This window comes from Phoca vitulina, unplaced genomic scaffold, assembly GCF_004348235.1.
Source record: "Phoca vitulina isolate PV1807 unplaced genomic scaffold, GSC_HSeal_1.0 scaffold3, whole genome shotgun sequence".
In the NCBI taxonomy this organism is placed as follows: Eukaryota; Metazoa; Chordata; class Mammalia; order Carnivora; family Phocidae; genus Phoca; species Phoca vitulina.
Window position 1 is genome coordinate 54,216,285 of NW_022589706.1, and position 23,054 is coordinate 54,239,338.

General features: G+C 40.4%; 1 pseudogene; it reads right to left on the reverse strand.

Annotated features, from left to right (window-relative positions):
- Window positions 1-16,183: 16,183 nt before the first annotated feature.
- On the reverse strand, window positions 16,184-21,775 carry LOC116630262 (annotated as a pseudogene).
- Window positions 21,776-23,054: the final 1,279 nt, after the last annotated feature.

A 23,054-nucleotide genomic window follows, 5' to 3' on the forward strand; every position in this document is an offset into this window, starting at 1 on the left:
TTGGGCAAATTACAATCCTACCATTTAGTGAGGCAGGGCACATGAATTTCCCATGGGTCAAATGATAACACAGAAAACAGTCAAGAATGAGCTGCTGTAACATGCACCCCATTCTGAAGCGCCAGTACTAGGACGGGTGAGACATACTAGGGAGTCAGGGGTTTAATCTGGGGGGTCACCATAGTCATCTGGGTATCCATTGCCTGCATAAGGGAGCCACAGAAAATACCAGCAATCCAATCTACAGCTGCAGGCAGATACAACTCTGTTCATCTTCCTGTAATTCCTGTAATTTCCCCTTCCTCTGTGCTAACCCTAAAGAAGACGGAAGCAGGAAGTTGTATAGGGAATAAAGAATGAGAAAACAGATCATGTCTTACTTTCCACAGAAATCCCCGAACCAAGGGTCAGTACTTAATTACTGGGAAGGGGGAAAGTTTTTCAGTGGATATGAGGTTGAAATTGTGATTGATTGTACTGCATTTTTTAAGGCCCAAAGTCAGAGTCACCCAAAATGGCTGTTTTTCAAGAATTGAAACCAACTGAAAATATGTGGGAGTTCCTAAAATATCATCTAAAGTATGGAAGGAAGGTCAGAAATCAGAATGTTTGAGGGAAGCAGTGGGAGAAAACTAACGCCATTCTCTGTTTGTGGACCCAGTGACTTTAGCCGACTTCATAAACCGATGGCATCTGCTATTATGATTCAGCCTGGACATGTGCATGTACACGAAGCAGAGAATAATATTTGTAGAAACAGTAAGGGGATATTTTAGCCAAAGGGTGTCCAGGGTGTGGGACAGATATGAGGTGAAGGGGAGAGTGTGAGCTTGGGCAAGGGAAATATTTACTCATTTAAGAGTTGAGAAGACAGAGGCACCTGGGTGGCTCAAGATGGTTAAGCCTCTGCCTTCGGCTCAGGTCATGATCTCCAGGTCCTGGGATCAAGAGTGCCCACGTCAGGCTCCTTGCTCAGCGGTGAGTCTGCTTCTCCCTCTCCCTCTGCCCCTTCCCCCACTCATGTGCATGCACACGCTCTCTCTCTCTCTCTCAAATGAATAAATAAAATCTTAAAAAAAGAGTTGAGAAGACAGAGTGAATCTGCAGAGATGCATGGAAGACACCAAGCACACCAGGAGAGACTATTTTCCCCATTGTCCTAAGGCAAAAGTTCTATCATCTCAGAAAGAGGAGGATGGGCAGACCACAGAGGTCTACTATGAGGAGCAAGCTCTTTAGCTGTGATTTTTCACACATGAAATTAACCCAGAGAAAACTGACAAGAGGGCTACTGAATGTTTAAGCAGTGGTGGTGGGAAGAGGATGCTGGGTTTGGCTGACAAGGCTTGTGAGTGTTTAACCCATAAAGCACGATCAGGGTCCCCAAATGTGTACCACCAGGAACAAGCTAAAAAAGACATGCAGTCTCCAAGAAGGGCATCTTTCCTGTGTTAATGGAGGATAACGAATAACAAGAATCCTCACTGGGGAAGAGCTAGGGAAGGGGCTGCCAGTTCAGTTATTTAAGAAGTATAGTCCCTTCTTGGTCAGGCAGTCTTTGCAATTCTTCGTCAGCAAGATTTGGTATTTTCTGTGAACCAGAGATGGATCTTTGTTTCCCGCTATCCTATCTTTCTATATAAAAGTTCTTCTTCCATCATTGTATATTGTATATGTTGAAGACAGATAATTTATCATTTTAGTTATGAGTCACTAGAGCATGAGCTACATTCAGGCCTGAGGGAGAGGATAGTGTGTCACACAAGGGTCCTGAACTCTAAGTGGGATGTGGTAACTGGACAAGACTCTGCTGTGCTCTCCATGTGTTCATTGATGAGGAAGAAGGGCCTCTGTGGATGTTAGTTAGCCAAAGGAATGGGTCAATATTTTGGATTATCTAGCTGAAGACTATTCACCATGCCCTTCCTCTTGACCTCCTCTACCACTGAGGCTGGAAAGCTGAAATACCCACTTTCTCAGACATGCTTGCAGCTTGGGGTAGCCAAGCAACCCAGAGCTGGCCAGTGAGGTGTAAGTGAAAGTTACTTGTGAGACTTCAAAGAAATATTATTAGTTTTTTTAAGGAACAGACTTGGCTGCCAGTTTCTTTAGCCCTTCCTTCTTTTTTGCTGACGCCTTCTTTTTTCTTCTTGCTTAGACTACATGTACAATGCCTGGAGCTGTAGCAGCCCTCTTACAACGTGAAGATGAAATTCAAGAAGGATGAAATGAGAGGGAACCCCTATGACATTGTTAAGCTGCTGTTCCAAATCCACGCTTCTCAATATATAAGAAAAATAAACTCTTACTTGGTGAAACCAGTGTGATTGAATTTTCTGCCATTTGGATCTTAGTTAATTCGTAACTGATGTAATGAAATGCTGTACAGCCATAAAGCACATGTTGTAGAAAGAAGATTATTTATCAAAGTATGCTAATAGATTTTAATTCTTAAAAAGTCCTGTGGTCAAATGATTTGGGAAACAAGTTAAATCAGATTAAACAGTTTATTTTATTTAAGGATGTGTAACATACTGCTTATACTAAACTGAACCACAAGATTCCATTTCATTGTCCCTCTCAATGCACTAGGTTTACTAGCATAGACTTTGGGAAATTCAGTTGTATAAAAAAATCAATAATCCAGAAAATAGTTGATAACATTGCTAAGTGAAAAAAAAAAAAACAGGTTATAGACAGAATGTATTTCTGTTCATAAGGTTATGTTTAATGAATAATTTTATCTATTTATTTCTTTATCTACTTACTTTTCTTTTCCAAACCCTCTAAATAAGTTTCAGCTACTATACATTATTTACATAATGAGAAAAACACAATTAATACATTTTTCTCAGTAGACTCGTTTACTTGTGTGGAGTGGTTAGGAATGTATTAAGCTCCTGTGCATTGTATTAAGTAACAGAGCTGCATTCTTGCAGTTTACCCACCTGGATAGTCTGACTATTCTAAGATTGCCTCACAGTTCAGTGAAATACTCTGTTTGCTTAAAACGCTGCTGACTGGGCACGTGACCAGCTGGGGAGATGGGCAGGTGAGGGCATAAGGGGTGGGGCCTGGAGTCCTCTGGTTGCTCCGGAGCAAAACGCCCCAGCTCGGATTAGTCTATGACATTAGCAGAAGTGTTCTTTTTTTTCTTTTCTTTTTAAAGATTTTATTTATTTATTTGAGAGAGAGAGCCCGCACAAGCGGGGCAGAGAGGCAGAGGGAGAGGGAGAAACAGATTCCCTGCTGAGCGGGGAGCCAGACACAGGGCTGGATCCCAGGACCCTGGGATCATGACCTGAGCCGAAGGCAGACGCTTAACCGACTGAGCCACCCAGGGGCCCCAGCAGAAGTGTTTTGAGGAGAAGATAGAAACTTCAGTTTAAAGATAATCTGAAGAAGGTTCTCACATGAGTTCCAAACGGACAAGCTCCTAGTGAGTATGGACTCTTTCAGTTCTGTCAAAACAGTAAAAATATATTAAGGAATAAATTAAAGAATATTAAAACCACCAGAATATCATTCCATGTATTTAAGTGACTATATAAAGTGGCAATTAGGTCAAAACTAATTTGCTATGAAAAATAGTGATTATTTGTAACTTATTTGGACAATGGTTGCTTTTCTAGGACATTTGACAAATGCAAAAAGAAATACAAATATAGATTAACAAATCATTTTGCTATGGGGGACATTAGAAACTTGAATGGGATCTGAGAATTAGATGGAAATAATGTATGGCTATCAGTGCCTCATTTCAATAGTTGTATCATGGTTTTATGGGAAATAGCCTTGTTTGTAGGAACTACACACTAACATATTTGGGGATAATGGGATATCAGTTTGGAAACTCCCTCTAAATGGTTCAGGGGGGAAGTTCTCTTTTTTCTCGACAGGTATTTTCCTTGCAACTTTTCTATAAGTCTGTGATGATTTCAAAATATAAAATATGTATTTTCAAATGATGATCAAGGAAATAAATATCCTAAATTTCATTCTTCACTCTTGCTCTTTCCTCTAAGCTATATTGCTGTGGAAAGGCATTCTGTCAGTAGGGTTCTTTCTAATGAGCACACTGACAGCTTCTGAATTCTATTCAGAGGCTGAAAACACTTTGTTATTTAGTAACTATTTCCACCAATGAAAATAATGTATGCTCAAAAAAATAGTAAATATTACTACCTCGTAATCCTTTGTATTTTCCAAGGCAATTTCACAGACCTTACACCACGGGGTCCTCATCAGATTGGTAGGCCACTTGGAGGAACTGAAAGAGAACAGGCCCTTGGCTAGGGATGATGTGGCTGTGATTCCAGTTCCACAAATCCTAGCTATGTGACTTGAGAATATTAACTAAACTCTCTGAGCCTCTGCTTTATTACCAGAACCTCCTAAATAGTAGATTTACTATTTATGAAAATTATACTTTTTATTTTGAAGACTTAATGAGGTAAAAACCACTAAGTCAAGGCATAAATCATAATCAGGGATCATTCATTTATTCAGCTGACAGTTATGGTATACCTGATAAGTGCCAGGCATTGTTCTAGGCACAGGAGACATAGCTGTGACCTATAGATTTGGTCTTGCTATTATGGAGTTCATGGTCTAGTGGGAGCAGAGAAGGGGGGACAATTAAAGGTGATGGCGTAGAGTAATTGAGGGTAAGGTGGAGTGACTTTTGGTAAAGGTAGTCACAGGAGGCTTCAAGAAGAGTTAAAACTTCAGTAATGTGAAGCATCCATCCTAAGATCAGGACAGGCAGAGCTTCCATTGTTGCCCATCAAAGGTTGCCCTCAGAGGGGAAAGATTGCTTTGTGGAAATACAGGAGTGCTTACCAAGGGGAACAGCTTCCTGTCCGCACCCTGTGATCTCGGTGATAGGCTTCAGAGTTTGTGAACCATAATCTGCTTGTATTGGTCAGGGTTCTCAAGAGTAACAGGATAGTTAGATAGATGATAGATAGGTAGATACATAGATGGATAGATGATATTTGTTATAAGGAATTGGATCACACAATTACAGAGGTAAAGAATTCCCACAATCTGTCATCTACAAACTAAAGACCCGGGAAAGACAGGAGTTATTTCAGTCTGAATCCGAAGGCCTGAGAACCAAGGGAACTGATTATCTAAATCCCAGCGCAGGGCAAGAGAAGATGAGATGAGATGTCCCAGCTCGAGTAGCCAGTCAGGAAAAAAAGAGGAAAATTCCTCCTTCCTCCATCTTTCATTGTGTTCAGGCCCTCAAAAGAGTAGATGGTGCCCACCTACAGACAGCAAAGAAGACAATCTACTTGACTGAATCCACCAGTTCAAATGCTAATCTCATCTGAAAACACCCTCACAGACTCAGAAACAATGTTTAATGTAGGCACCCCATGACTCACTAAAGTTAACACGTAAGTAACCATCATATACCTTGATGCCTGTACTTGTGGCACATTCATGGAGGAACCATATCAGAGTGAACAAAAGTAGTCCAGTTTAAGTATCCCACACTCTAACTCAAACAGAAGAGATTCTGTGACAGCATACCCCTAGGCTTCTTGGGGCATTTTAAAGCTGGTTTAGTACTATGGTGGGTGGGTGGGTGGGGGATATATTACTGGATTTTTTTTAAATAGGGTAACATTTTATGAGAACATTACTTCTGAAACCAGTTCTTTCCTGTTCTCCTAACTCAAAAATTATACTTCCACTTAAAGATTATATTAGAGCAATTATTCCCAAGTGTGATTAAGAAGCTAAGAGAAAATAAAGTCCTTGTGGCAACATGTAGGTAAGCTGCCTTACATTTGAATTGCCATGACCCACATAAGAATCATGAAGGAAAAGAAAATAGAAGTTTTTCCAAACCTAAAACCTCCAACTGTCTATCCTAATAGTCATGGATTGTCTACAAATGTGGATTATTGGTTTTATTGCCATCGATTTTGACTATTCACATCAGGAAAAGTTTTATCACTTGATTAATGCTTCAATATTGTTTAACTGAAAAGTTTTTGTAACTCAAAAATGGAAAACTCCCGAATTAGAAAGCCTCGTTTGCATTTATGTGTCTGGCTATTGGTGTTGTAAATGATTTCTCAAGTCGACATTCACATTCCAAGCTAGGATTGCTCTCAAAGAATTCTGAAGTGTTTTCTATATTTGGTAGAACCGTATCAGAAACCAAAATATGCACATTTAATTTTAAAAGAACATACCATGCATTACATGTAATTATAGCTCCCAATTCCCTTTACATTTTTCTTCCCCAGGAAAAAAAAATGCTTTCCAACTATAGTTGATACAGGCCATTTGGCCTCAGACCAAAAAACTCCCAAAGTCCTGTGAGTTCCTAGGAAAATGAGGTGTCAATCACAGACAGCCTAGTTCAGAGGGCTAGGTGTGCCAAGCATCCCATGACAAGAGGTAGCTGGAGCCAAGATTATTATCCTCTCCCTCCCCATCTAAATCTCCCTTCCTAAGAAGGACTCAAGCACACAGAGCAGGTGTTGAGTAAATATTCCAGAATTAACAAAATGTCCAGAGCCTGCTAACTGTCTCCCAATGTCATTCCTTCTTCCTTCTCATTCCTATTAGCTGAGCAAATGACTGCCCATCTACAGACTGCTTCTCCCATCTAGGCAGGGTCATGTACCCAAGTGTTTGCAAATGGAGTATGAGTGGAAGTTATTCCTCAAAGGAAGTTGCATACCCTCTACTACTCTTTCCTTCTTCCTTTTGATTGAACAACTTTGACCATGCAGATGAAGACAAATTCTGAGGGGGTCGTAAAACCACAAGATAAAGGATCTTGGTTTCTTGAATGACATCATGGAGCAAAGCCACCTGCTTCCATGGTGTTACAGGAGAGAAAAATAAGCTTCGTTTTGTTTGAGCCACTGTATTTTTGAGTTTCTTCATGACATCATTTCAATTTGTGCCCCTACTGATACATAAAGCAATGAATTTGACCTATATTCAATCATCTCCATTCTTTGTGCCACTGTGCTATGCTCAGTGGGAAATAAAAACAATGAAAAAGTATAATTCTTGCCCTCAAAGAGCTTAAAAACTGTAGAAAAAGATACATACAGAAGGAACTGCAAAGCAAGGAAGGACACAGTAGTGCTTCAGGAAGCAAGAAAGCACAGTGTCCTGCCAACCAACAGCATTTCTTAAGCACCCAGCATGTGGAATGATAAGCCATCCTCCCCCAAAATAAGAACAGGGAAGCTTATTTTCACCCCTCTTTCCTTCCTGCCTATTTCATATTCTTTCTTCCCTCACTGAGTACCCAGGGACTTCATGCTAATATAAGCCTCACCTCAAGAGTCCATCAGTTTTGGATGGTACTGTACATCCATATTTCCATCAAAACATATATGTCCAGTGTCCTTGTTCCTTAGATTCTTACTACCCAGATGACTTTTTTTTTAAGTAGGTGGAGCCCATTGTGAGACTTGAACTCCCAACCAAGAGATGGAGACATGAGCTGAGACCAAGAGTCAGGCGCTTAACTGACTGAGCCACTTAGGTACTTCCTGGATGACTTCTTTGAAAGTCATTATGGGCCCAGGTATTAAAGGTAAAGTGGGTTGCTTCTTCTTTAATAATAATAGCTAACATTTTTAAAAACACTTCCTGTATTCCCACTACTACCCTAAGTTGTTTATATGTAACTCACTTAAGATGCACTGCTGCCCCCTGAAGAAAATTCTGTTAGTAAGGAAACCAAGGCTCAGAGAGTTTCAGCAACTTACCTAATCTTACACAGCAAATAAGTGGTTAGTATTTGAGCCCAGGTAGTCTGACTCCTGAGCTTCTAGACTCTGTGTTCTTAACCACCACATTATACAACTTTTAACATTTTATCTGTCATCTTTGGAAAATAAGCATCTTTGAATGCTAAGCAGTGTGATAATAGGAGTTAAAGAGTTAAAGCTGCCTTGGCAGGACCATCAGGAAAGAGAATTTGATGTGAAAAGGTCCCCACATCGGCCCTTGTAGATAAGAACTTATCAATTATATGTCAAACCAAGCCCACTGTCCTGTTCATAAGGTTAAATGAAGACTCTTAAGGAGACAAAAGACTATTTCCCTCATCTCAAGGACTTACTACGTGAAAGACACCTGCAGTGTGTCTGTCTGTTCTACGATGGGCTGATGATTCTTTAAGGAAAGAGTGGGCTCTTATAAATAGGAAGAGAATATACTTGGATACCATTCTATAGGGAGATAGTATTTCCCAAAGTAAAGGGTGTTTTGATCACCTCCTCTTTACTCCCCTGGTGAGGAAAGGATTCCCTCCCCAGGATTATCAGGATGGGCAGATGCAAGACACCTGACACTGGATGGATGAACTTCCAGCAGTTTTTTAGTCATATATCCACAGCCTGGGGGAGAAGGACACCGTGTGCCACTCTGGAGGATTTGACTGCGGAACCAAATGAAGAAGCAGGGATTTTGAAAGGCAGGCTTTGCAGTAGCAAGAGTGTGAGGTAACCCTGGTTCCTATGGAAGGATGCAGTTGGCTGGTGCTAGCTTATAGGTGGTCAGGGAACTGGAGTCTGAGATGGAGGGATAAGCAGGCACTGTGCCTGTCACGGTGATAAGGAGGGTTGTTTGGGCAGGGGATTTTATCTACAAGGTAGAGTAAGGGAGAGAAGCTTGTGAGTAGGCCATTCAAGGCCCTCCAGTTTCAGACATCAAAGCAGCATGTAACATAAAACCTCAGTTTCAGGCCTTAGACCACAAGAAGGGAGGGGAGTCCTGGGGGTAGTAAAATGTGTTTCAAGCAGCTCACATACATGCCCATAATCACACTGAACCTCCATGCCCATAATCACACTGAACCACCTAGAGGTGAGAAAGTTACCTCCTTCTTAGGTCTCATTCAGTCCTCCAATTTTGTCAAGGAGCAAGCCTGAGATTAAGGCCAGTGTGCACTTACGGCCTCTCTAACTCTTGCTAATCTTCCTTTTTTTTGTTTGTTTCTTTTTAAAAATTTTATTTATTTATTTTCTTCACCATGATACATGCACTCCTTAATCCTCATCACCTATATCCTCCATACCCCCAGTCACCTCCCCTCTGGTGATCATCTGTTTGTTCTCTAGAGTTAAGGGTCTGCTTCTTGGTTTGTCTCTCTCTCTCTCCTTTTCCTTTGTTCATTTGTATTGTTTCTTAAATTCCACATGGGAGTGACATTATATAGTATTTGCTAATCTTCCTTTCTGACAATAACACAGCAAGCCAGGTCCCTGCTTCTTAGGCGACAGTACAGCTAAAATTCAGAAATAGTTTCCTTCTCATTGCATTCATATTTCTAGTGGATGATACTGATTTTCCAATTATGTGATAGAGTTGCCTTTTAAAGTAAATATAAATTTAAACTGCAAGCATTAAAGGAATATTGAATAAATGATACTAATTGCCAATATTAGAGACGGAAGTAGAATTATTGAACAGAACACATTGAATGTGGGAAAGATTCTGTGAAGGACATGAATTTTCTGGTTCATCTGCTCTGGGCACAGTGCTAACAACTCTTACTATTAATTGAATCCATCAAGTTTGGGTATTAACACACTCTGAGGAAGCTTTGGGATTTTTTGTTTGTTTTGTTTAATTTAAGACACTTAAGGACTAAAGACAACAAAAAAAGTTTAGTTGCAAAGACTAGAACCCATGCTATGGAATCAGTTATACACAGTTTACCAAATAGCAAATACACACACACACACACACACACACCCTGCTAGTACAAGTAATTATGTCAACTATTGTTTTCCCCATCCTAGGAGAGAAATGAAGACTGATTTGGAGCGACAGAGGTCAAGTCTATGTCCTGGCTCTAGTCCCGTTGTCCTTTGGGCTACATTTTTTACTTCTTGTCATATTTTAGGTACTCTTTTTCTTGTTTCAGAAACACTGCAGCACAGCACACAGACAAGAAATGGAACTCTGCAGCTAGACAGAGCTGGGTTCAAATTCTCACTCTGGTACCTACTTCCTCAGTAACTTTGGGCAAAAGACTTAGCCTCTTTGCACCTGATTTTCCTCTTCTATAAAGTGAGGCTTATATCTCATTTGGAGAGGTGCTGTAAATACTAGAACTAATTCTGGAAAAGGGCCCATCAGGGTGCCTAACGGCACCCTAAGTTCCTGAGAGCTAGCAAATGTAGCCAGTTGTTCCAAGTTTGGAATTTAAAGTAAGTGCTTCTCTGCCTGGACTTTAGTTGGCATCAGGTGCTTTACTACTCTCTGTAGTTCTCTTATTTGCTGCTACAGAAACATGACATCCAAGGACCCCGTAGAATGGTGTTTCTTCCTTTGCCATTGCTTCCTAGCAAAATGCCTCTTCAAAAAATGCCTGCTCCAGTTACAATGGCAAAAAGAGAATTCTTATCAACCAACTTGGCTGTAGGCAGAGAGAAAGTCTCTCTCCTGGACTTTTATCCAGTATGAGCAAAGTGCCCAAAGCCAGAAGCCTCTGGAGGGACCACAAAAATGTTTGAGACTGGAAAAATTATAATGGTACCAACACACAAACATAAAAATCTTACTAAATCAAAATCGCTAAAAAGCTTAGCTGAAGAGCTACAAAATGTAATATTGTGCTGGAGTGGGGTGAATGGTGGCCCCAAAGATATCAGAATCTCTAGAAGCCTTTAAATGTTACCTTATCTAGAATAAGGATCTTTGCAGATGGGTTCAAGTTAAGGGTTTGGAGATGAGATAATCCTGACTTATCTGGGTGGGCCTTAAATGCCATCACTAGGGTCCTTATAAGAGAGAGACAGAAGGAGATTACACACCCAGAGAAGAGAGCACAGTGAAAATGAAGGGAGAGATGGAGTGATGTGGCCACAAGCCAAGGAGTGCTAGCCGCCTACAGAAGCGGAAAGAGGCAAGGAAAGGATTCTTCTCCAGAGTCTCCAAAGGGAGCATGACCCTGTCAACACCTTGATCTTAACCCAGCAAAACAGATTTTGGACATCAGGCCTCACCAACTGTGAAAGAATACATTTCTATTGTTTTAAGCCGTCCAGTTTGTCACGGCAGCTGTAGGAAATGGATACAAAGGCCAGCTTCTCATCTGCAGCTCAACTCATATAAACAATGGCAAAGTTTACATCCTAAGACCATGCATCCTTAACAGCACTCAACTTTATAAAAGACCTTTCATCAATGTTGTAGCCCCAAATAATTTGTAATATGCCAAGTGGGTGTATTTTAATATATTTGATATGGTGAAGAATGGAGCTTTCGAAATAAAAAAAAAAAAGTCCCTGGATTTGTGGGTCCCTAATTCCTCAGAACCGCTCTTGTGGCATCCCCCATGGTGATTGGGATTAAAGGCTATTTTATTATTTAACTGCAGATCCATTGTCCTCTTTCTCAAATACCAAATTCGGGAGCTCAAGCACTTAGCTGGAGAAAAAATAAATGTACTTTGTAGGTGAAGCACTGTTTTTTGGTCCAGCTTTACCATTAATTTTTTTTAATAAAGACTTTGTCCTAGGTATAAAATGCATTTAGGTAATCCCAGTTAGAGAGCTCAGGCTTTGATGATAACTCCGAATAGGTGTTTGCTTTCTGCAAAGCTGTTCTCTGAGCAATCTTGAGGATTGGAAGGTTTAATGTTTTTCCTGAAATACTTAGAAGATAAAATAATTGAGCACAAGAGGCAGCGTGGTGCTGGGCAGAACATTCTGGATGAGCAGTCTGTGAGCTTGGGTGCACTTGGCTGTGTGAGCTCAGCACTGGTTGACCCTCCTGAATACAGTCCTCATCTATAAACCAAGGGGCTGGCAACCTGACTCTTAAAAGATACCTTTCCCTTCTAAAAGTCTGTCTCTGGTGCATCAGAAAAATGTTAAAATAAGATTGATATCACCTTTGGCTGGTCATAATGGATGATGTTTCCCTTATACTTTTTTGTACATCTTGAAATTTTCAACAATAAGAGATATTCCCCTTCAAAACCAGAAAATAATAGGAATAAAAGGGTGCTTTGAGTTGCATTCAATTTGTGTCTGTACTCTAAAATAGAAGCTTGGGCTCTGGTTTCCTTGCTTAGGTGCTTACTTGCCATCGAAGTCACCTCCTTTGCATTGACTGAGTCCCAGACCTGGTCCAATGGTCACTTGAAGATGAGCCTGGTTACCCAAGGTGAGCTCCCCTCTTGACTCTGCCTGACTCCCCTCGAGACTCATTGGGGCTGCGAAGGGCACCTTACAGGATGGCTTGTTAAGGTCTCTATCATGGTGAAATGGAGCGAGCCAGCACTGAAACACACTTTCTAGTAAGACCTGCCATTTATACAACAACATCTTTTTACCTGACACTAATTCTTAGTCTCCCTTGACTGGTGAGATGGTCCAGGGAAACTTGTTTAGACTCAAGATGAATTCTAAATAACTACAAACCTTTATTATTCTTATCGGGCCCTTGCATGTGGTCTCCTATTCAGGCAGAGAGACTAATCCACAAGGTTTGGCAGCTTACCTATGGAGGAGGCAATTTACCTTCCTAAAGACTTCCAGTTTTATCATCATGAGCACCTTTTAAGTTCATCTCTGAATATAATGAAGTTAAGGCTACCCCAGCTGATAATTCAAAATCTGCATATTCAGCTTTGTGTCCTTTCTATTCCTTTCCCTCTCACCAAGGTAGTCATGAAAAACAAACCCTCAAACATCTTCAAAAGCTGTCAGGGATCACTGTTGTAACATAAACTACTTTTAAAAGTCCTGTTGCCATGGGGATAGATTCCTATCATATCTTTCTTTTCAACTAAAGCTTGACTGGAATATTTTTAGCAGTGAACAGTAAAGTCTGTTTATTAAAAGTTGTTATTAATTTGTGCAAACAAATTTCTGTAGGTTTAAAGCAACTTTGAATCACACATAAGCATGTTGGCTAGAATTTTTTTTTTTTAAATCTGAGTTTCTAGATCATTTTCATTATGTGAGTGATTTCTTTCCAAAACTAATTACTAAAGGGAGTAGGGCAGGGTGAGAAGAGAAATAGCCAAGCAGAGCGAGAAAAAAAAAGAAAAAGGGATAAGCATTTTTCTGGGGATCAGAGAAATCCTGATCATGTAACAATGTTTTTTTCACCCTGCTCTGAGAAAAACCAATTCCCTAACTCAGATGCTTCAGGAGAGAACTGGTTTTCTGAGCCAGTAAATCATGACTGCCTCCGGCACTCAGTTCCCACAGCTGTGAATGTGACCTCGGACCAGCTTGGTGGTTTCCAGGCTGCCAGGAGTTTGGAGGAGTTTGGAGGGCTCAGAGCATGTGCCTTCGGGGCAGCCTGGAGTCGCCAACCTACAGCATTTATCTGGTAGGTACACCAACCCAGATAAAACTTTGCTAGAAAGAAATAGGATCGGGGGTGGTATTGTTTGTTAAAGAATTGAAAAATGGGACTGGCTGATCACTGCTATAATGGTAGCTATAATATAAAATGTGTTGTTTTTACATTTTACGATGCCTGGGCCTATCAGTTCCTTACATCAACATCCATCACTTCTAGTCCTCATGACAATGTTGCAGGACAGACAGTATTATTCCTTTTTTGCAGATGAAATCGATGACCTCACACAGAGGCAGGACCTTCCATCTCTTTTTTTCTATTCAGAATATACAAGTTATAAGTGAGTAAATTGCAAGAAACCTACTTCCATGATCAACACCTCTATTTTCCCATACAATTTTAATATTTTTCTCAATTCCAACTCCTTACATATTTTACTACTTTCTCCCTCTCAAATAACTTAGGACACATTCTCCCAGGACTTGTTCAGAGAACCATTCCCTAGTTTAATGCCCCTCACTAGATAGGAATCAATGACCTAAACCAGACCCTGCATACACAGATTCTCCTATTTATTCAACACCCCCATTCATTCCAAAAAGATGTCTTTTGAGCCTTCTCTATGGCAGACACAGAGACAGGCCCCAGCCCCATGGGTTTCTGATCTGTGCCCCTGGAGTACTACCCCCAGCCTTTTGAACATCATATCAGGAGCCTTAAAGCTGACTTCCGAGAGCAAAACAATCAAGTCCAAAGTTCCCCTTCATACTTGCCCAGCAGGCCCTTGGGTTCTCTCCACAGAGTTGAACTATTGTGATACTTAATTGAGCCATTGATTGTGTAGGTCAGTCACCAAGCAGCACTGCCGTCCAAAACAGCGTCCAGAAGCAAAAAGGAGTTTTGAAGTCATTGGATTTCACAAATCATGGGGAGGGAATACTGAAACAGTGACCATGTTTCTTAGCGCACCTTTTCTCAGAGCCACATCTGTCTGCCATTCTGTCTGCTGCGCTTCTCTTACCCAAGATCCCTGGAAAATTCCTTCCTTGGCTTAATCCCATTCCACCCTCCTTCTCCTGCCTCATGTCCTCTGGGTTCTTCACCACAAAAGACCAAACAACCCAGAGATGCAGGGAGGGAGAGAAGACCCCGGTGATGAGGAGAACAAAAGCAAAAGAAATGTAGATAAAATTACATTTCTAACTCAGCAGCGTGTATACAAGTACTAGAGACAGGCAGAGAAGGACATTCCTTAAAGAACTCACAGCAGCCTTAAAGTTAATGCTTTGCTAGAGGCAAAAAGCAAACTTAGTTTGACAATAGCCAGACCTCCAGGACCCTGTTGTTCTTTAACATATGAAAATCCTTTTGGAAACTTCCTTTATCTCTAGCCTCCCATGCTCAACCAACTTAAAATTTCATAACCGATGCTCCTCACAATCCTAGGGCATGCAGCTCTTCCTGCCCAGGGGTCCTGTCCCTGTGCTTTAATAAAAACACCTTTTGCATGGAAAACATCTCAAGAATTCTTCCTTGACCGTTGACCACGGGCCCACATCACATAATAGGTTAATTGCATCAGTACATCAGGAAAATACAGAAGATGTTTGCCCATCTTCTTGTATGACACATTCTAGAGAGGGGCATTCCCATCTGTTTGATTTATGTTTTTCTCTTCCTGGGATATAGCTAGCTAGCTAGCTACCTAGATGATAGAAGGATAGATAGATCTATTGATAGATCAAACCCAGCAGGAGAAATATGTGTTTATATTTAATATACTTATTATTAAATATATTAATGGTAATATAATTATTATCTATAAACATTGGTATAGATTTATATTTAAATATACAAAATAAATATTTCTTTTTTTAAATAAAAAAACATTTTTATTACATATATGCCCAGCAAGGAGAAAAATTTAGATCTAGGGTCTGGAATGGTTTCCAATTAGAATTTTCATAGAGTCTATATAGTATGGGTTAACTGTATAAACAGTGAGATCATAGACAGTAAGTTAGTTTCCTTAATGCTGATGCTCAAATTTAGTTTCTTTTGACCAACGTAGGAGATAACTTCGGCAAATAACAGAACACAGCAGGTAATTTAAGTGAGCAAACATTTCTGTACAGCAAACATAATCTAACAGGCACTACCTCCTATGACAGGCGCAGCATGAGCGTGTGCCTGTGAAGAGCATGGGACCTCTTGGTGTGGGCCGGGGCGGGGGGGGAGGGCAGTGTTTGGTACTTATAATGGTCAGATTTGCTTTTCCATTCAAATTTTCCAATCCCAGTAAAATGGTCCTTGAGTCCATCCCCTGTATCTTTTTTTGGGTACAAATGATTTGGGCAATTGCTGAGGACAGCTATAAGGGCAGAGTTTTACAGGACACCAGACTGGCCTTGGAGAACAGCTAAACACACACTCTCCATCAAATTTCCCCAAAGGGAACATCCCAAAGGATGTTCTCTCCTCTGCCTCCAGGTATGCCTCTGTGAGTTCATGGACTGAGAAGTGAAAAGTGAAGGAACAGGGGAAAACCAAGAGGCCTTGGAAAAATGATGCTGACGTTCAGTGATATGGGAATGTCAGAATGAGACTGGATGTCACACTGTGCAATCTTTTCTTCCACCTTTGGATTTCAGCTCATTTAATAAATGAGAAGAAGTAGAACATATTTGGAAATTTGCTGAGATGCAGGTTCAAAACGATCTCGTCTGCTCATTTACCTCAAGGAACTTAGAACTGAGAAAAGTGGAAGTATTGAGCTGATTGAGAATTCTGAAGGGTACAGCGTGAGGAGAGGACCCCAGATGTCCTGACTTTCCCTAAGAAGGAGTCTGCTGTGTCTGCTCACTTTTCAGATGATGGCTTCTGTCAGGATTTTCTTCAGGATGGTCTTGGTGTCCTCAGCAACTATTTCAAGGAGGTGACCCTGATTCCACCATCTAAGGTGGGGATACTAGTGTTACCTAGGATTGGGATGTAGCTCAGAATTGGATATAAGTAAGAAGCTCTATTACAATTCATGCACGGTAATGCCCAGTCCCCTGTGAGGACAGTGTGCAGATCTTGAGACTTTATAATGGCCTTGTACTCCTCCATGGGTTTTCCCATACTCTGCGCCACTTCCTGGAGAGATTCATCATCCACACCAAAGAGCAAGCAGGAAGCTTTCAAAAACTCCCCATCATCTGCATTCTGGAATCCAAAGTCTCCCTGCAAAGACTCTGAGCCTATTTGCCCTTGCAAAGTGATTGCTTTGTCATTAATGACCTCTCATTATTTTCAGGCAGGTCCTCTAGGAGACCATGGTACCCGATGTCAGACATGTCTCTGTGCAAGCAGTTCCTAAGCTCCGGGAAGTCATGCAATAAGCGGTCAAAGCTGGAGACCAGGAATATGATGGGTTCACACACTCCCTCATTCTGGAGAGTTTCCCTGAAAAATAAATATTTGTATATCTAATCTCTATATCTCTATATAGATCTCTCTATAGAGGTAGAGATATATAGAATAGATAGAAATAGATATGTATAGAAAGAGAGAGAAATAGACATAGACCTATCAATATAGATATAGAGAGGATCTGCTTCCAAATTCTATTCAACAACCTCTTCTGTCTCTCTCTCTCTCTCTCTTTCTCACACACACACACACCCACAGCCCTCTGGTACGTGGCCATGACAGGAAATAATACCTCTTGAGATACCATCTCTTTTCCAGCTTAAAGGTGTCAGCCAGCTCTGCAGTCCTGAGCACTCCGTTTATGAAATGGCCTTCAGTAGATCATAAAATAAGTTACAAATGTCAATGGAGATTGACCTGAAACTCTTTCCCAGTTCAAATAACTAAGATTCTGGGTGGCTTGGTCTGTCAAGCTTCTGCCTTTCAGCTCAGGTCATGATCCCAGGGTCCTGGGAGCAAGTCCCACATCGGGCTCCCTGCTCTGCAAAGAGTCTACTTCTCCTTCTCCTTCTGCCTCTTCCCTGGCTTGTGCACTCTCTCTCTCTCTCATTCACTCTCTCTCTCAAATAAATAGAATCTTAAAATAAATAAATAAATAAATAAGTATTCTGAAAGCCAAATCAAAATTCCAGAATGGAAAAAAAAAAAAAAGAGAGAGAGAGGGAGGGATAAATGAATTCACTTTTTGTGGTATTTATTAGTGATGGTCCAGAAGTGACAAATCCATAATCGTGGCACCTTTAAATATGAAGGGTTAATGAACAGTGTTACTGGAAACCAATCCCCTCAACTTACAGATAACGAAACTGAGCAGACAAGAGAAGTAACATGCCCTGAGCAAGGTCACACAGGTAGTCAGGGGCAAAGCCAAACTCAATTCTAGTCCAGAGTTCTCTTACCTCACAGCTTCAGGCACCCAGTGAAACATTCAATCAAGGTGGTCTTTCTTCTGCCAGTTAGTTCCATCTTATAGAAGCATCTTAAAGGGGATAGGAGTTGTGTCTCCCTCCATATGTGTCATCACAACCCTGCCTGATTAATTAATTAAACAAGGGTTTTCCCCAGAAACACCTCTACCATGAGACCTTGCCCACCCTTTCACTTTCCAAGTCTTAATCCTTCTATATCTAGTTGCCTGTATCATCGTAGAAGCCGACCTGACTCAGATTGTTTGGCCAAGCCAAGAACTAAGTTCCAGTTTTAATATCTTTAAAACTCGATTTAAAAATAGTTAAACAGAGAACTTCAAGTGGGCAACACTGATATTTTGCATCATCTACTTTTATAACTAACAAAAGTTAAAGCCTGAAACCCAGATGCAGTTGTACCTTGATATAAAAATATAAAAACAGAAAGAGTAATCCAAAATTGTCTATTTCACAAAAACCTACCTAAACCAATTATGTTCAATTATGTCTGTCTCGAAAGAACAATCTCTGGGAAGACCTTTTCCAGACCTAGCTCCATCACCAAGAAGCATGTGACCTTGGACTATCCAATCCTCCAGGACTTGCAGTTTCTTTTCTGTGCCCTAGGAGAAGAGAGGACCAGAGCTGATGATCCCTCAGTTCCCTCCCAGACCTAAAATACTGTGTGGGGTCCTAAACACTCTATACTGAGCAGGAAAAAAAATGGGACCTTATATGAACTCAAATGCTAAAATGTAAAACTAACTCTGAGCATAGATCTTGAATATTTTAGGGTTCTTTCCTACAGCAAAATAGTTTTTGTGTTGGAAAATCCTCAAATCTATATCCCTTTTATCACAAACAGTGGGTATATATGTCCAAATAGTATGACGGGCCACTAGGGAAAAAATATGTGTGTATCAGAACAACTATCTGCCCTCAGACTCATTGCTTTCCAAAGCAAAGCCCTCAAAGAACTCCATTATTGGGCGCCTGGGTGGCTCAGTTGGTTAAGCGACTGCCTTCGGCTCAGGTCATGATCCTGGAGTCCCGGGATCGAGTCCCGCATCGGGCTCCCTGCTCGGCAGGGAGTCTGCTTCTCCCTCTGACCCTCCCCCCTCTCATGTGCTCTCTCTGTCTCATTCTCTCTCTCTCAAATAAATAAAATAAAATCTTTTAAAAAAAAAAAAAAAAAAAAAAAAAAAAAAAAAGAACTCCATTATTATTTCCTGGGGGTACCTGTTAACACACAGAATCCTAATCAGCCCCTTCCTTTATATAAAAAAGTCAAAATGTTGGCTGGCTATTTTAACAAGCTCTCCAGGTTAATTTTTTGCACACTAACATTTGAGAACCAATGGCTAGGCTCCAAGGACAATTAATTTACCTTCAAATAGCAAAATTTGAGATCATATATTCTTTCCTGTTTTCAGATCGTAATGAATAAAGAAACGAGAAAGAGGAGAGGAAAAGAGAGGGAGGGAGGCAAAGATAGGGATGGGGACAGAAACACAATGTGCTGAGTTAAAATGAGATTTACATAGACCTTGTCCTTCAAAAACTTATGAACAGAGAAAAGACCCCACAATGATGGAAATATGTTAAAGGGACACAGGTGTCAACTGAAAGAGCTCCCATGGCCAGAGCAGAGACTATATAAGCAAGAAAATAATTAGCGTTGGATTATAACCCAAAGCATAGAATAAAAATCCATGAATCCATACCAATATAAATAAATGGTGAAAGGAAGAAAGAAAGGAAGGAAGAAAGGAAAGATGGAAGGAAGGAAGGGAGGGAGGGAGGGAGGAAGGAAGGAAGAAAGAAACAAAGAAACAAAGAAGAAAGAAAGAAAGAATCTCCCATGCAGAAGAATTTCAAACAATTTGTGCAGACATTCCACCCTCAAGCTGATGGAGTGTAACTTCCCACTCTTTATGTGTGGAAGACTCATAGTGACTTCCTTCTACAAAATACATTATGAAAAAGGTAAAAAAAAAAAGTCACTATCACGGAGAAAGCTGACAAACACTACCTCGGCCAGACGATCAAGGTCAACATCAAGACTGATAAACCATGTTGATAGTATGTATCCTTGACATGGTATAATAAAAATGGCAGTATACCTCTGTGGTTGTCCTCCTAATAACCCACAATCACAGTCTAATCATGAGAAAAACAATAGACCTTTCCCAACTGAGGGACATCTTACAAAATACCTTTACTCCTAAAAGTATTCCAGGTCATCAACAACAAGGAAAGGCTGAAAAACTGTCCCAACCAAGAAGAGCCTAAGAAAACATGAGGACAAAATGTAGTGTGGTATCCTGGATGGGAACTTGGCAAAAACTAAGGAAATCTGAATAAAGTATGGTCTTTGGTTAATAAGAATATTTTAATATTGGTTCATTAATTATAACAATTTTACCATGCTAATATAAGACGTTAATAATAGGAGAAACTGTGAGTGCATGAGAATTCTCTGTACTATGTTCACAATTTCCCTATAAATCTCTATTTTGTTCTAAGAAATAAATTTTATTTTTAAAAGTGATTTAAATGAATCAGACTCTAAGTGTGAAGACATTTTAAGAATAGTTTAATTAATTAATTTTTGCCTTATTCTTAAAGAGCTCCTTTAGTAGGAACAAAGTAAGAATTTTATATCAGAAGGCAAGAAAAAAGCTTATGAACAACTATAATGCCTCCTCAACCTGAAAAGCAGGAAAAGATAATAAATTGCAAAAATCAGATAAAAGTACTTCCTTTATATTAGATGCCATATTGCAAGTGCATTTAAAATTAGCAACGCATAACGTTTATTTCCTTGACATTTGTCTTCTAAAGAGTTCACAGTATTTGAGTGTCAATTAAAAGTGATTCATGTGAAATTTTTATTAAACCAAATTTACTGTGAAATTACTGCCCAGATAATACTTTATTTCGATTTTATTGAGTTCCTTCCTAATCACTGAGCCTTTTAGTTAGAGCTCTCAAGTATAGCAAATGCCTTAGAAAGCCAATTTTTAAGTTATGATTACAATCCCCTAATGGAATCACATATCATTTTCCTTCACTCAGATATGGGCGCACAGTAGGCTCCTGGTAGAAGACTGAATGAATGGATGAAATTGTTCTTTATCATTTCATTCAGCAATTTCTTTCTTCTCTTTGTCCATTTCACGTACTGATGTTTATCAACATCGACCCAAGAAGGTGAAGGAAGCATTAATGTATTAAATATTCGGTGCATACCTAGCATGTGCAAGGTGCTAGGAATACCATGCTAGCCAGACATAGATGCGGTCCCTGTCTCCAGTGAAGGCTATGCTGGTGGGAGAGACAGATACTAACCAAATAGTGACATAAAGACAACTGAACAAGATTATAGTCACTACTACAAAGGTAAATACACAGCTTATTACAAGTACATATAAAAGAAAGCTTAGCCTACGTGGGACCTCAGGGAAGACTACCGGAAGAAGCAATATTTATATTAAGAATTAGAGAAAGCGGAAGGTAAGTGGTGGAAGGAAAATATGATGAGGAAAAGGAATGTTTCTGCCTGCCAATTATAGGGCTTTGGTCAAGTCCCTTGAGTTTAGGCTCTGAACCTATTTCCTTCTCTGTGCAATGGGGACAGTAATAGTGCCTGTGTCATAGACTTCTAGGGAGCAACGAGTTAGACTTTATTTGTAAAGTGCTTAGCACAGTATCTAGGACATTAGTAAGTACTTAATAAATATTTTCTGGTGGCCATAACAGCCTGGAGCCACACTTCCTGAGTTTGAATCCTGGCTTGGCTGCTTAGCTAGCTGCGTGACCTTGGACAAGACGTTCCCCTGCTGTCGTTCAATTCCCCCATCAGGATAATAATAAGTACCTGCCCATAGGGTTGTTGGAGGATCCCATGAGTTCTTATGTGAGGCATGACACAATTCTTAGTACATAATATGTGCTACGTGAGTGTTAGCCTCTGTTAAGAATAAGGAAACCTCGCAATAATCCAATGAGGTGTTTAGAAATTATTCTATGGCTTTAGGGAAATTGAGACTCAAAAAAAGTAAGTACCTGTCCATGTTTACTTAGCTAACCAATTCCACAATCTGAAACTCAAACACCCAATTTCTGATTCTAACCTCACTCCATGAGGCCTCCCCAAGCCTGAGTAAAAATTGCCTTCTTGGAATCTCAAGGAAGAACACTTGACATAATAATATGACCATTGGTAATAACATCCCTTGGTTCATTCCAAATCCATAAAGATGTGTCTGGGCTGTGAAGAAATAGATGGGAATTATTGTCCCTCTGAATGACTTGTGTCAGAATATTTTAACTATAGCACTAAGGAAATTATCCTTATTAACAGGAAATAAGTCTCAGATTTGAATCTGAGCAATAAGATGTGCTGAGGAAAAACACTTTGACTCACTCTTCATCTCTTAAAGAAAATGAGAGCTTTTCTACTCACAAAATAAGTTGTCATGATAGCTGTATGGAATAAGAGTCTCCAGTGTCAAAACGCTGCTGGGAAAATACCACTGCCCAGCTGGGATGCACACACTCCAGGTCTGTCTGATTCCAAATCCCTTGGCCCTTTCTCCACGCCACTCCCACCAACACATGCTGCCCCCAGAGGTCATTTGCAATTGCTCTTTATGAGCCCTGGAAAAGGGGCAAAGAGTGATAGGAGGGGCTGGTGAAAAGCACTAAAATGCTCAGAAACTTAAGAGTTAGGGATGGCTTAGGATTCACTTAGTCTATCTCTGACAGGGAGCTGTGTGGTTTACGTTTTCATAGACCCAACAATTTCAGATCTGGGGAAAAAAAAGTCACTAAGGCCAAACAAATCCTTAATATTCAGCCTCATCTTTCTCTTCTCTTTTGGCTCGGTTTCCATGGCAACTCATATTTATTGGGCAATTCTGTGTGTATTCGCTGAAGGCAGGTGATTGCTTTTGCTACAGCCCAGGGCTGGGGGGAAAGGCAATCTGGAGACAGGTCATTTAGAAGAAGGTATCTTGTGTTATTCTGTGGGAACTCTCAGGCTAAATTCTTTAAAAATGACTGAATTAATTTCTTAAACTTTGTGGTAGGTATTATCTGAAAGATGAATTAAACCAAAATCAAATCGGTTACAGGAAGAAGAGGAGGAGGAAGAGGAGGAGAGAGAGATGAGAGGGGTGGGGGAAGGGAAGGAGGAAGGGAATAAACACAAGTGTGGTGTGTGGATTTCCTCTAATAACACCAGCTCAATTCTTTTTTTTTCTTTAAGATTTTATTTATTTATTTGAGAGAGAGAAAGAAAGCATGGGGGGGGCAGAGGGTGGGGCAGGGAGAGAGGCAGCCTCCCTGCTG